Source organism: Miniopterus schreibersii (assembly GCF_964146895.1).
Source record: "Miniopterus schreibersii genome assembly, chromosome: 12".
Classification (NCBI taxonomy): domain Eukaryota; kingdom Metazoa; phylum Chordata; class Mammalia; order Chiroptera; family Miniopteridae; genus Miniopterus; species Miniopterus schreibersii.
Genome location: NC_138112.1, coordinates 45391059 through 45404127, shown reverse-complemented (window position 1 = coordinate 45404127; position 13069 = coordinate 45391059). Strand labels below are relative to the sequence as shown.

General features: G+C 50.8%; 1 protein-coding gene across 1 annotated transcript in view; it reads right to left on the bottom strand.

Moving 5' to 3' along the window:
* INSC (INSC spindle orientation adaptor protein) overlaps window positions 1–7513 on the bottom strand; it is a 112107-nt gene extending 104594 nt beyond the window's left edge. The window contains exon 1 of the mRNA XM_081154260.1: window positions 7411–7513. The gene's annotated coding sequence lies outside the window, so the exon portion shown is untranslated. The remainder of the gene's footprint in view (window positions 1–7410) is intronic.
* Between the last annotated feature and the right edge of the window lie 5556 nt (window positions 7514–13069).

Below are 13069 nucleotides of genomic sequence, written 5' to 3'. Positions count from 1 at the left end.
CCTGTCTTAATTCTGGTCTTTCTAATTATCTCCTGGATAATTAAAACAAAGATGCAAATGGTACCTTGAACTAGAGTGGTTCTTTCTATTTCCAATCCATCCATTCCACACTGTAGGTCTTTCTAAATGTTGCCTCCTCAAAGAAGCCCTTCCTGATCACTCAATATAAAGTGCCACTCTCCAGCCTGGATCCCGTGACTCAGTGGTTGAGCAACAACCTATGATCCAGGAGATCATAGGTTTGATTCCCAGTCAGGGCACATGCTCGGGTTGTGGACTCGATCCCCAGTAGGGGGTGTGTAGGAGGCAGCCAATCAATGACTCTCTCATCATTGATGTTTCTATCTCTCTCCCCCTCTCCCTTCCTCTCTCTGAAATCAATAAAGACATATTTTAAAATAATAATAAAATAAAAATAAAGTACCCCTACCCTATTACTCCCTGTCTCAATCACTTATAAAAACATATAATAATGTGTTGTATTTTTATTATAGAAATAAATATGGACATATACATGTATGTCCAGCTCCATTTGTTAACAGGGCATAGAAGCAATAGTACACCAAAAGCAAGGAGTACATGTAGCCCCAGAGCTTGGTTTCTAAATGGCATTCTCCACTAAAAGAACCCATGGCTCCTTGGAGATATAGCTAATTCCAGGGCTGGAGCAAGAAAAGAATAAAATGAGCCTGGAACGCCATCGTACAGCAGATAGTAAGCAAGTGCTCAGAGAATAACGAGGAAAGTCAAAAGAAACAGAGGCCAGTTTGCAGAGGCTGCCACTATCAAATGTGGGACAATTTGAACATCAAAATAAAATATATTAATTGATCATAACACATTGGATAAATAAATTAAGAATACATGAGTCCATAAGAAGAAAGGAAAGAAAGGGAAGGGGAGGGGAGGGGAGGGGAGGGGAGGGGAGGGGAGGGGAGGGGAGGGGAGGGGAGGGGAGGGGAGGGGAGGGGAGGGGAGGGGAGGGGAGGGGAGGGGAGGGGAGGGGAGGGGTGAGGGAGGGGAGGGGAGGGGTGATCTTTCTTAGGGTAGAATGCCAACTAATTAAAACAAAAGAAATTATGGATCCATAAGTATCAATGATGATAAAATTAGTGAGTAAAAGTTTCATGAGGGGCAGGTTATTTCCATAATCTCAAAGTAACTCCCCACAAATTATGTATTAAATACAAAGGAAAAAATAGTAATTTCACAGTGGAGAAACTGGTGAGTATCACCTTAAGCAAGTGATGAAGGGTTCTACCACCAGTTTTGGGATGATCCCCACATCCTGTGCTTGCTGATATAATAACCTCACTTCAGTGGTATTCCTGCCCAGAATGCATAGCTTGAATCTAATCACACAGAACCATCACATAAACCCAAATTGAGGGGTACTCAACATAATAACTGGCCTGTGCTATTCAAAAACATAAAGGTCATGAAAGCTAAAGCAGAGGAATTGCTCTGGATTAAAGGAGACTGAAGAGACATGACAACTAAATGCAGTCTGTGGATTGGGTCCTGAATGGGGTGACGGAGATGAGGGAGCTATAAGGACATCATTGGGACAGAACTGTGCTGTGGTAAAAATATGTGCTTTTAAGGAAATGCACACTGAGTATTTAGGGGTGAAGAGGCATTACATCTCCAATTTACTCTTCAAATAATCAGAAGCATGAATATTCTATATGTATTTATATATACATATAAATAAAACAGTACTAATAAATATAAACTATATAGATGATTAAAATATACATAAATAATAAAAATAACATATTTTTATGTAGTTGGAGAGAAAGGCAACAAAAGCAATAAAATAAATGGAACATTCTATAAGTGATTAAGGGATGTGGATAAAGAGGGATTTCTTTTACTAGTTTTGCAAATTTTCATCAATTTAATATGATAGCAAAATTAAAAGAAACAGAAAAATGGTTTGTTTTTATGTTTTCTGAATGAATGATTGAGCCCATATCCAACCATGACCTGCTTAAAACACTTCAGTGGCCACTAGTAACAATCATGAGAAAAATCCAAACACTTCAGCACAGCCTTCAAGGCACGACATCCACCAATAGCCTTTAGTCGTGTCTCCCATCTCATTTCTCATCATTACTGACCCCCCCACACATGAGCTCCATTCATGCTAACTGCTTAAAGTCCCCCAGCTTTTCGCACTAGGCAACACTTCTGTGCCTTAGCATGTGCAGGCCTCTCCACCTAGAATGACCTCTTATCTTCCTGGCACCTTCCTATTATGTTTCAAGATCCAGACCAAGAATTTTCACCTCTAGGAAGGCCTCTCTGATAACCTCAGTTGGAGATGACACTACCTCTTCTGACACACCAACACCTACCTCCAGGACCTGCCATGCCCATGGCCACAGGCAATCCTGCCACTCTTTGTTTACAAGCCTGTCTTGCCTCATGGTCCGACTGCTGCTTGAGAACAGGGATAGTCCCACTCACCTGTATGCTCAGTGCTTTGCACAGGTCCTGGCACATCACAGGATCTCAATTAATGTTTACAACATGAATCATAGTGTCTGAACTTTCTGCATCTCCCAAGGGGGCCCTGACTTCAGTCTCTTTCATTATCCTCAAAAAATACAGAAGAGTGAAGGAAATTAGTTCTTCCCATATTTTACACACAAGGAAAGTGAGGTCCAGAGAGGAAAAGATAACAGTGCACCCAGAGCTGAGCTACAGCTGGAATCCAGATCTCTTACCTATCAGTTCTTTCCCAGAAGGTCGGTGGGTGGGACAAGAAGGAAGAAGATGCCATTTGTGGTTCGCTTAGTCTATGTCAGGCTCTAGGCTTCAAATAAACTGGCTGGTTTCAGCATCACCATTGCATTGTAAGGAACCCCATTTTATGGACAAGGAAACTGAGGCTCCAAGTCAGAGCTGTCTGACCAGAAAGCCCATGCTCTTTTCTCTGCAAACTGCCATATGGAGGCTGACCTCTGACCCTCCATCAGAAAACATGAGAGGCCTGAGTCAATCATCCTGTCCCTCAACAGCATCTTTTAAACCAGCACCACACACAAGCCCACAGTGCAGCCCACACCCCCAGACCACAGGCTTTATTTCATATGGTTTCCAAACCCAGAATATTTGGGTTGTAAGACAAAACCTCCATTTCTCCAGCAGAAAGTGAAGGCTATACACAATTATCCAGCCAAATTGCTGACGCTTACAGACACTGCATCACGCCAAACAGGGTCTGGTCTGCCCAAAGACGTCTTCAGAGGATCTGGGACTCCCCCAGGGCTTGGCACTGAGGGGACCCTGGAGCTGGGGGAGGGGAGGTCTGGCTGGCTGGATCACAGAGTCTGGGCGAAGGCTCCATTCCCAGGACAGAGATTGCTCCAGGGGAGAAGTGATGCGCAGAAGCCCAGTGTCACCCACCCCAAGAAGGTGGGGGGCCTTCCCCACTCAACCCATGTTTCCCACAGAGCAGCAGTCTCTGCCTTGGTCTGGAAAGGCCAATGATGTTGATGACATTCAGGCCCAAGAGCCAGAGAAGCCAGCCCCTTAGACATTACCCAGGTGGCCCAAAGGGGCAGATTCTTCTGCTTTCAAGGCCTTTGAACTGGGGGACTGATCAATGGACATTTAGACCTGGGATGGAATCGTTGCTGGCTCTGACCCAGAGCAAATCACTTAACCCCATGTGCTTCAGTTTCCCTTTCTTTAAAAGTAGCACCTGTCTCACAGGGCTCACCCAGAAGTTTCATAAAACGAAAGGTGCAAACAACCTAACAAAAAGCTTGGCCTTAGTAGATACTAAAGAAATGTGCGTAACCGTGAATGAGCCTTCCCCAGCAGAAGTTCTGACCATCCCACCCAATATGCTCTTACTGGATTTTAAACCTGTTTTCACTTGATTAAGATTAAGTCCAGGGAACAACCAGAATCCTCAGCAGAGATTCAATCAAGTCTTAGTCTTACCTTTCTGAGATGACATTTACTGGGGAAGGAACAAACACCTCACCCACACCGACCCACCAGCACATCGCCCAGTGCCAGGCATATCCCAGAGCCTCAGGCCAGTGAGTCCTCCTTCCCACTTTGTAACCAAATGCTCTTGGAAGGGTTAGTCTTGAGCGTGGGCAGCAGCCACCAGTGTGGACTGACCTACTGCTTACTGAGAAGCGGAATCTCAACACAATGCCTAAAAACCCACCATCAGGGTCCTTCTAAGCATTCTTTAGTGCTAAGCCTTGACCCCACTGCTCCCCTTTCCAAATATTAATAGCTTTGGGAGGGGTAAGATAATCAGTCTTGGAGTGAATTAGTTAGAAGCTTCCCCAACTTTGCAATGTGGTTAGAGCCCTACCCTGCATTCAGATGCTCCTGGTAACCCACACCTCTTGCAGGTAAGAGGTGACAAATGACTCCCTAATCACTTGGTAGACTTGAGAAAGCCCTCATGAGGAAGGGGAAAGGAGTGAGCACTAGCCTATGGCCTCACAGATCCAGGGGAGGGGGCATAAAAGCACCCTCAAGTGCCCCTTCACATTCCAAAGCCCACACTTGTCCTAAGCTTTGGCTTCAGAAGGGCCATCCCTGATCAGACAGCACGTGGCCCAGGGGGAGGCAGAGCTGAAGTCCAAGAGACACAAACCTCCCAGCAGAGCCCTGGGCATAGGCACGATCACGTGAGGCAGAGGCGGCCACAGGGCCAGGGCCAGTCTTAGGGCAGGGGTCAAACTCCTTCAGGAACCCAGACACTCATGCCTTTGAGTCAGGAAAGAGCTGGCAGCTGAAACACTCAGAGCAGAGGGCATTTATCAATGGCCCAATTCATTCTCAACAATCCCCATTGTCTGAGCCAACACAGAGATGGGCATTATCTCCCAGAGCCGCTAGAAAGAAAAGTTCTAAGACATGGTCACGAATCAGAGTCCAAAGATACAGAAGCCAAAACTGAGACATATGGTTTGAAAATGAGAGAAAATATTTGAAATTGGAGATGTTCCCAAAAAATCCATGCAATATGGTTCCCATCCTCAAAGACCAAGAGAATGCTCAATTGCTGGTTGTTCATTCACTTATTCTAATCTCTCTCTACAAAAGATATGGGAGTTTACAATTAAAGATGTGAATACTATAAACCTGTTTAAGCAGAAATTAAAAATCAAAGCCAGGGTTCCGATTAACACTGTTACTAGAATAGAGCAATATGATAGACAAAGGGCTTCCTAGCAGCCAGAGTAAAAAGGGAAATACACAGATTATGCCAACAGCCTAGGAGTCACACAAACCTATAGAAATCCCTTGATCTTTCTAAGCCTTCATTTCATTGTAAGAAAAAAAGTGGAGGGAGGACTGCTGACCTAACCAAGTTGTGAAAAGTAAATGAAGTAAAGCATATATTAAAGGTTCAACAAATGGTGGCTATTATTACTATCGTTATTCTGTTGTCTGATTTCTCTTATTTAAACTGAAACTATGTTAAATTAGTGGGGTTGCCCTTGATGCTCTAAGGTTCCTTAGTGTTATGCTGAAATTCTCATTGGCAGATATATGCATTGATTAATAAAGAATGGGGAAATGGCCTGAGATTGAGTCACCATGACTCTTCCGGGGTCCTAAGGTTGTTGGGGACCCCACAAAGGAGCAGGATGGGGAATTCCTCCTCCCACCCCCCACCCTTCACTGCAAGAAGGCTGCCAGGCTGAGCACAGCCTGCCTATTTAACCATCCCCAAGGGTCAGGCCGAGGACCAGGCCAGGCCAAGGTAGACCCCAGCTCCCCCTCAGGAAATGGCTGAAGACCATCTGCTCCCCTGCATTAGGGGAGTTGATGGAGTGAGGGCTCAGGCACTCCTCCAACCAAACCATAAACACTAAGGAAGAGAAAGCCAATGTCATCTTTCTAACTTCCCAACTGAAGGAGCACAGTTGGTCTGGCCCCCTCACTGAAGCCTGCCCAGAGGAGAATGGCCAGGACAGGAGAGGTCTAGAGGCAATAATAACAACAACAACCAGCTGATGTTTGAGGGCACCTAGAACAAGATTCAGCCAAGGAACCAGAGGGACAGGGGAGAAGGGCAAAGCAAAGGCCAGCTCTTCCAGCCTCACCTGCAGATGAGACTCAAAAGAGTGTCGATTAAAACCGAAGAAGAGAAGGAATCAGCCCAGCTCAACACGCTGCTCCTCGCTATTACATGGCTGCCCAGGCCCCAGCCCACACACAGGAGGACCACCGCTGTTCCGCTGCAGTGGGAACTCGGGGATAAACCAGAGCCCAGGGCAATCACAGGGGTGAGCTCCACCTCAGCCCTGCAAGACTGGCCTTTTCACTTGGAAGGGGGCAAAAGCTGCTTCTAAGGGGGCAAAAGCTGCTCCACGGGCAGCCTCAGTTCTAGATCAAATGGGACACCCCAAAGGCACTGTGTCACCATCTGCCCTGACCCCCAGCCGAAGCCCCTAAGTTAAGATATTCCCTACTGAGGCCAGTTTATTGGACTTATTGTCCAAGGTGCTATATGTAGGCTAAAAGGGACTGAAAAGTGGGGGGTGGAGGCTGAGAGTGGGTCAAACCGGGGGCATGTGTTTGCACATATGCATGTTTTACACATGTAGGTGCCCGTTGCATACATGTCACTGTCCACAGTCGTACACGTTGGAAGTACGTGAGTGTTTGCTTGGACGTCCTGAGAGGACGTGCGAGGCTGGAGTGTGGGCAGGAATGTCTGCACACATGAGCAGCTGTGCGTGTGGGTGGGGGCACCCTGGGAGTGTTCCTGGGTGGGCATGACCGTGTCTGCTCATCCCCTCTCAATGTCCTCCTGACCCTTCTGGTGTGGCAGGGGGGTCCCCGCTAAGCTGTCTCCCCACCCTGGCCAGCTGACTGGGGTCACTCTAGCGTTGGGTGAAGCCTCCGAGCTCTTGCCCTGCTCAGTCCTGAGAAACCGAAGCCGCATGACCCACAGAGGAGACAAGCCAGGTGGGGAGCAAGTCAGGTCACCCTAGAAAGTCTGAGTTCAGATAACACTCCTTACCCCTCAGCCCCTCCATCCCCCGCTCGCCCGCTCACAGCCCAGCAGCGCACTCAGCCGCCTGCAGCCTTCGCCCACACCTGCGGCTGCCTCCAGGGGACAGACGCGGTCCACACGGGGCTGCCCCGACCACAGGCACATGCCACCTGTGGGCACACTCCAGACTCACCCCCATGCAAGTCCCCCCGCACTGACGGCTCTCCCACCCACGCTCACACCCTGGGACGCATGCTAGAAAGTTCCACATGCTAACACATCGGCCCGGGCGCGCTCCTGCCCGCCGGCGCTCACACCCGCACACTTGGACCCCTGTCCGAACAGTGACACACGTGCTCTGTCCCTGATGAGGCCGGGGTCCGGCCCCGGCCCCCCATCCGGCCGGCAGCGTGGCTACTTACTCTGAGGAAGGTGGCGGCCCGAGGCGGTGCGCGCAGGCCGGCGGCGGCGCAGCTGGGGCTCCGGGGCCCGCGCGGGAGGCTGCGCTCGCTCGGCCGGCCCGCCCGGGCCGCCCGCTGCCCCGCGCCCGCGCCCCCGCCCGCGGCCCCGCCCGCGCCTCCCGGCCGCCGCGGGACCTTCAACGACCGCGCGTCCGGCCGAGCCTGCGTCCCGCGTCCGCCTCCGACCCCGGCGCCCCGGCCGGCGGCGAGGCTATTTTGGTGGCCCGGCAGCGGAACCGCGCAGTCGGCGGGAGCGCCGGCACCGGGACGCGGTCAAGTCTAATTAGAGACCCGGCTCGGCCCGGCTGGGCGGGGGCACCCGGGAGCCTCCGCGCCGGCCGGGCAGGGGTGCCCGCATGCACCCCTCGTGCCAACATCTGGAGAAGGAAGGGAATGCGCCGTGATTGTTTCCCTTGGAGCCGAAACAAAATAAGGAGGGGTTTGGGTGCGGTTCACATGCTCTGCAGAGGGAGCCGCCAAACTTTCAGCAGTCCCCAAACGCCGGAACGCAGCGAGGTTTACTCGCCGCAGGTGCTTCCCTTTGGAACCTAAGCCCTCTAAGATCACCCAGCTCCAGATCGCCCACCTGCCAAAAGTGACAGGCTCCTTCCAACCTGGGGCACACCAGACTTCCCTCGAGACGCCTTTGCCTCAGATGGCTAAGTCTAGAGAAAAGGCTGATTCCGACCCAAAAGCTCAGGAATGTTGTATTTTGAACTGGAAGGAACTTGAAGGAAGCTTCAAGGTCATTCCATCTAACTCCCTCCACCCTGCCGAGAATGGGGGGAGGGGGCACCGGAGGGCCTCTTCCCACTCTTAGGGATGACCAAGGAAAGGCAGCCCCTAGCCTCCCTTGGGCCTTCTCCCCAAGTTTGAATCCTCTCATTGGCAGGAAGCTCTCCCTGGCATCTAACCTAAATCCTTCGCTTGCTAACTATGTCAGTGTGTCCCTACTATGTGTTCAGGGAGAGGGAGGCCGGCTCCATCTCCATGGCACAATGACCACGCCAAGGTCCCATCTCAGCCTTCTCTTCAGGCCCTGGCAAAAAATGACCATTGATCCCTGGCCCCGGGTACATGACAGCTCCTGACGTTAACTCAAAAGCCTCAGCTCTCTGAGGACCCCAGGCTCTGTGGGTGCCCAAGTCATTCCCTCCAGCTTCAACTCTAGCCTCCATACACCTCGGGGCAGCCTGATTCTATCCCCCCGTTTTCTGAGAGTAACTTCAGTTCCTGACTCAACAAAGGCCATCTCAGAGCCTGGGGACAGAGTTTGAGCCCCAGCTACCCACACGGCTGGGCATTAACACTGGAGTTTGTGACATCTTTTCTCTGAGTCCATTTCTGATAGGTCAAGTGGTGTAATAAAAGTGGTCTGGCCCTGGCCCGTGTGGTTCAGTGGATAGAGCGGAGGCCCGCGGACCAAAGGGTCCTGGGTTTGATTCCTGGTAAAGGGCACATACCTGGGTTATAGGTTCGATCCCTGGCCCCAGTCGGGGCATGGGCAGGAGGCAACCAATTGATGTGTCTCTCTCACATCGATATTTCTCTCTCCCACCCCACCCCCCACTCTCTCTAAAATCAATGGAAAAAAATATCCTCCGGAGAGGAATAAAAAAAAAGTAGTCTGGACTTTGTCCTCAAAGAAACCCTACTTTGTGTCCTGCCTCTAGAAGTTTCTAGCTGTATGTCCTTGGGCAAGTCACTTAACCTCTCCGAAGTTTGGTTTTCCCATATTTACACTGGCGATCATAAAAGCTCATGGGTTGTTGAAAGTATGAGATGAGATCAGGAGTGTAAAGGTACCTACAGAGTTAAGATATTTTTTAGTGTGCTAGAAATGGAATGACACTTAGATCATAAACAAGATAAACATTAGCAAAAAGCCTAAGAGATCTTCTATTTCCAGGACCAAATTCTGTGCCTGGGTTTCAGGGAAAGAGAGAAACAGACTTGGTTTGCTAAATGTTCCCTTAGGACCCTTGGTATGAATATCTCCCACCTGCCTCCCACGGTGCAGCACACACACGCATACACACACACACACACCCCTACTTTCCCAGATACGTACTGCACAGCCCAGCCTCTTCGGCTCCTGTCGGCCCCATAGGCCCCAGTCGCCTGTCCCCTCGCTGGCCGCCTCTCCATTCTCGGGAGGCCGCCTCATGGCTCCAATCTTGGCTGCAGCAACTCCAAGTTTTTCTACCATGGCCCATGGGGGCAACTCCTCTCTCCTTGCCCATCCTTCTGGGCCATGGCCCCAGCAAGGCCTGAAACTCAAGGCAAAGGTGGCAGAGGCCTTTTCTGAGACAGCCCAGAACTGAGGCCACCAGAGGAAGCTCAGAGTTGGAGCATCACCCCCCTCGACCCCCTCCCCTCAGCCTGCCTGGCTTCGTAGTGCTGTCCTGCTTAATTCTTAATGGAAATTCCATCCCTGGCGCCAGCTCTGGCTGGCTCCCGGAATCCGGGCTTGGGCCAACAGCAAACTCCACCCAGAGACAGGAGGCCTGCCGGGTCATATAAACACAGATACACACATACACACATGTACATACACACACAAGCAGAGGCAATCACAGACTCAGAGATTCTTGCCCAGACACATCCATACACAGTAAGACTATAAGCAGTGTGATCACTAGTAGTTATCGCAGGGTAGTAAGTACAAATATCACCCTCCCTAATCCTCACAACACTAGGTTCTGGTATTAGCCTCAGTTTACACATGAGGAAACTGATGCACGAGGGGGCTAAGTTAACTTGCATGAGGCATCTAGTAATAATAACCTCACACATGAGCACTGGGAACTGTGCTAAGGGGCTTACGTGCATTGTTTCATTTCACCACCACAGTAACTATTTGTAGAAGTTATTATTATTCCCATTATACAGACAAGGAAAATGGAGGATGAATGGTTTCAATTGCCTGCCTGTGGCCTCTCAGCTTGTGAGACGAAGGGAGACTGTACACACATTTGCATGGGAATCCTCATGGATAAACAAGGGGGTGCACAGATAGAGAGATCCAGGCGCATGCACACACTCAGAGGCACAACGACAGGTAATTTCTTCTACCAAAGAAGCCTCAGGAATGGTCCAGAGCTGCACCAGGGAAAGGTGCAGCCTGCCTCCATGTTCTTCCCTCCCGACAGCTGATTCCAGCTCCACCAGCTTCACAAGTCACTTCTGGAAGGACAAGTTCAGACCTAAATGAAGGGAAGATTTCAGGTTTATAGGTCAGCCAGCCAGGTCAATAGTCAACCCCCAGCCCCAGCTCCAAATCCAGTTAGCACAGCAGGCCCTGCATGGTCAATGGAGGAAGGAGCAGGTGTACTCTTCTGAAGGGACCATTAGGTAGGGGGGCCCCTCAGAGACTCTGGGCACTGTCCAGGAGCCGGCCAGGGAGGGTTCTGGCCTCCAGGATCAGATGAGGCTGGACGAGGCCCATAGAATAAGGCACAGCCTGAAAGCTCAAGCCTCAGGTAGTACAGAGCAAGTGCTGAGGAGGGAGCTGGAGCCGTACTGTGGAGATGGCAAGACTCTGGTAGGAGGCGGAGTGGCGGAGAAGATGGGGCAGGGCCATGATGGAGGACAAGTAGCAAAATCCAGAGCCAGGAAAGTAAAAAGGATTGCAGAAGAGAGGAGTGTAGCAGTCTAGGAACTTGTCCACTGCCTGAAGTTTCCACACAAAGCAGGACATCTCCAAGCCTGATGACCCCAGGCCTCCTCCCAAGCAGCACTGCTAGAGAGCACCCAGAAAGGCCTGTCCTATCCAGAGCAATCTCCTTTGTCTCTTGCTATTTCCCACTTCCATCCCCATCCCAGAATTCCTGATCATTTCTGCGGTCACAGCCCATCCACTCTGTGGTCTAAAGTCAGCTCAGTGTGGCAGCCATGTGGGGCATTTGGACTAAAAAATGGGTTTCTTAAGAGAGGACTACTTAACCCCCACAAATGAACCTGGGATCCTGTTGTAGGCAATGGATCTAAAAGGGGGGACACTCTCAGTCTGAGCATTTGTGTTTCTAAAAAGTTCCCAGATGGTGCAGGTGCTACTGATCTGAGGGGAGGGGGGTGACACTTTGGGAACCACTACTTTAGAGCACAAGAGGAAGTCAGAGATCCTTCCAGCTCAAAACTGAATGTGCAGCCGAACATCAGAGTGCAGGTGGTTTCTTTTGAAAGTTCCCTAAAGAAAGAATTTACACTCCTGTCCGTAGTTTGTACTTTCCCCTCCCTGTCCCCAGCTCCCCAGCTTCTCTGCTTCTGCTCCAGCCCTGCTCCCTGTTGGTGGGTCTCCCGCTGGCTCTGTGATGGCTCTTCTGCCTCAGCACATAAGAGATGTTGTCCTCACCCTGTCCTCCACCTGCTCAGAGAAGGTTATCAAGATGAGAAGCCTGCACAGAAATAGCTGAGGACCGGGCAGGCTCGCTGTCCTGGGGATGGAGATAGCAGATCAGAAGTTCAACGTGATCGCAGTGGAAAGGCCGCCCCACCCAGAGAGGAGAGATGGGCCAGCATCCCAGTGCCCACAGCTGCGGCCCCATGTCCCGCAGTCCCATCCTGCATCCCTGAGACGTCCACCTTGAGATGCTGCTGCGCTGCCTCCAGGAGTAATGGCAGGACAGGGCATTCACAGGGGCCAGGGAGAGGTGGATCTGGTGCCAAGGTGCCACACAGGCTGGTGCAGATGCACATTGGACTCACTTGGGCCCATCAATCTCTCCAGGTCTTCCTGTGCATTGCTCTCAAAAAAGAAAATGTTCCCCAACTCCCAGAGCCAGTGTGAGAACTTATAATATATTTAGAATGAGGAAATGGAAGGACTGGAAAGGCCCTCAGAGATCTCTGAGGGTTGGACAATTTTATTATCCACCAGAATCCGTGGGGGTGACATGCATATTCCCAGGCCTCCCTCAGAGGTTCTGTTTCCGCAGGCGGGTGGTGAGCGGAAGCCTGGTGCAGCTCTCTTCCCAGCTCCTAATTCAGTGACTCCACTTTACTTGCTTGAAGTTGGCCACAGTGGGGTATTTATTTACACCCTGGAAATTGGGCAAACGCTACAAACCAAGGCATTTTGTTTTGTTTTGCTTTGCTTTCTTTTGGAATTCCTGTCATGGGCCATTTAGCAGCACAGCATGGAGCACATGGGCCTCTGTCTTCAAGCATCCAAGCAGTTATGATGCAGGCACATGTGGGGAAAGAAACAGTGATCTGGCGATGAGGTTCTAACCCTCATTCTACAGATAGAGAAACTGAGGCCCAGTGAGGGGAAGAGTCTTGGTCATGGTCACCTTAATAGGCTCCTGTGGGATCACAGCTGCTCAGTTCCAGGCGGTAGGGCCTGGGGCAGCCCTGCCTGTTTTCCGGACCCTCTCCTGCCTCCTCTCTACCACACAGCTGCACCCTCTCCACCACGCTAGCTGTGGTTTATTGGCTCGGTAAGGGAGGGACGGGCAGGCCCTGCCCCCTGTGGGCCAGTCAGATCCCTCTCCTCAGCATTTGGAATTTGAATGGGCTGAACTAGAGGCCAGGAGTGGTGAGATCACTGGACTGGAGTGCCCTGGACAGCAGGCCTGTGAATTTGAGGTGCTGAGGCTCCAGGGCTGCCCTGCCCTAA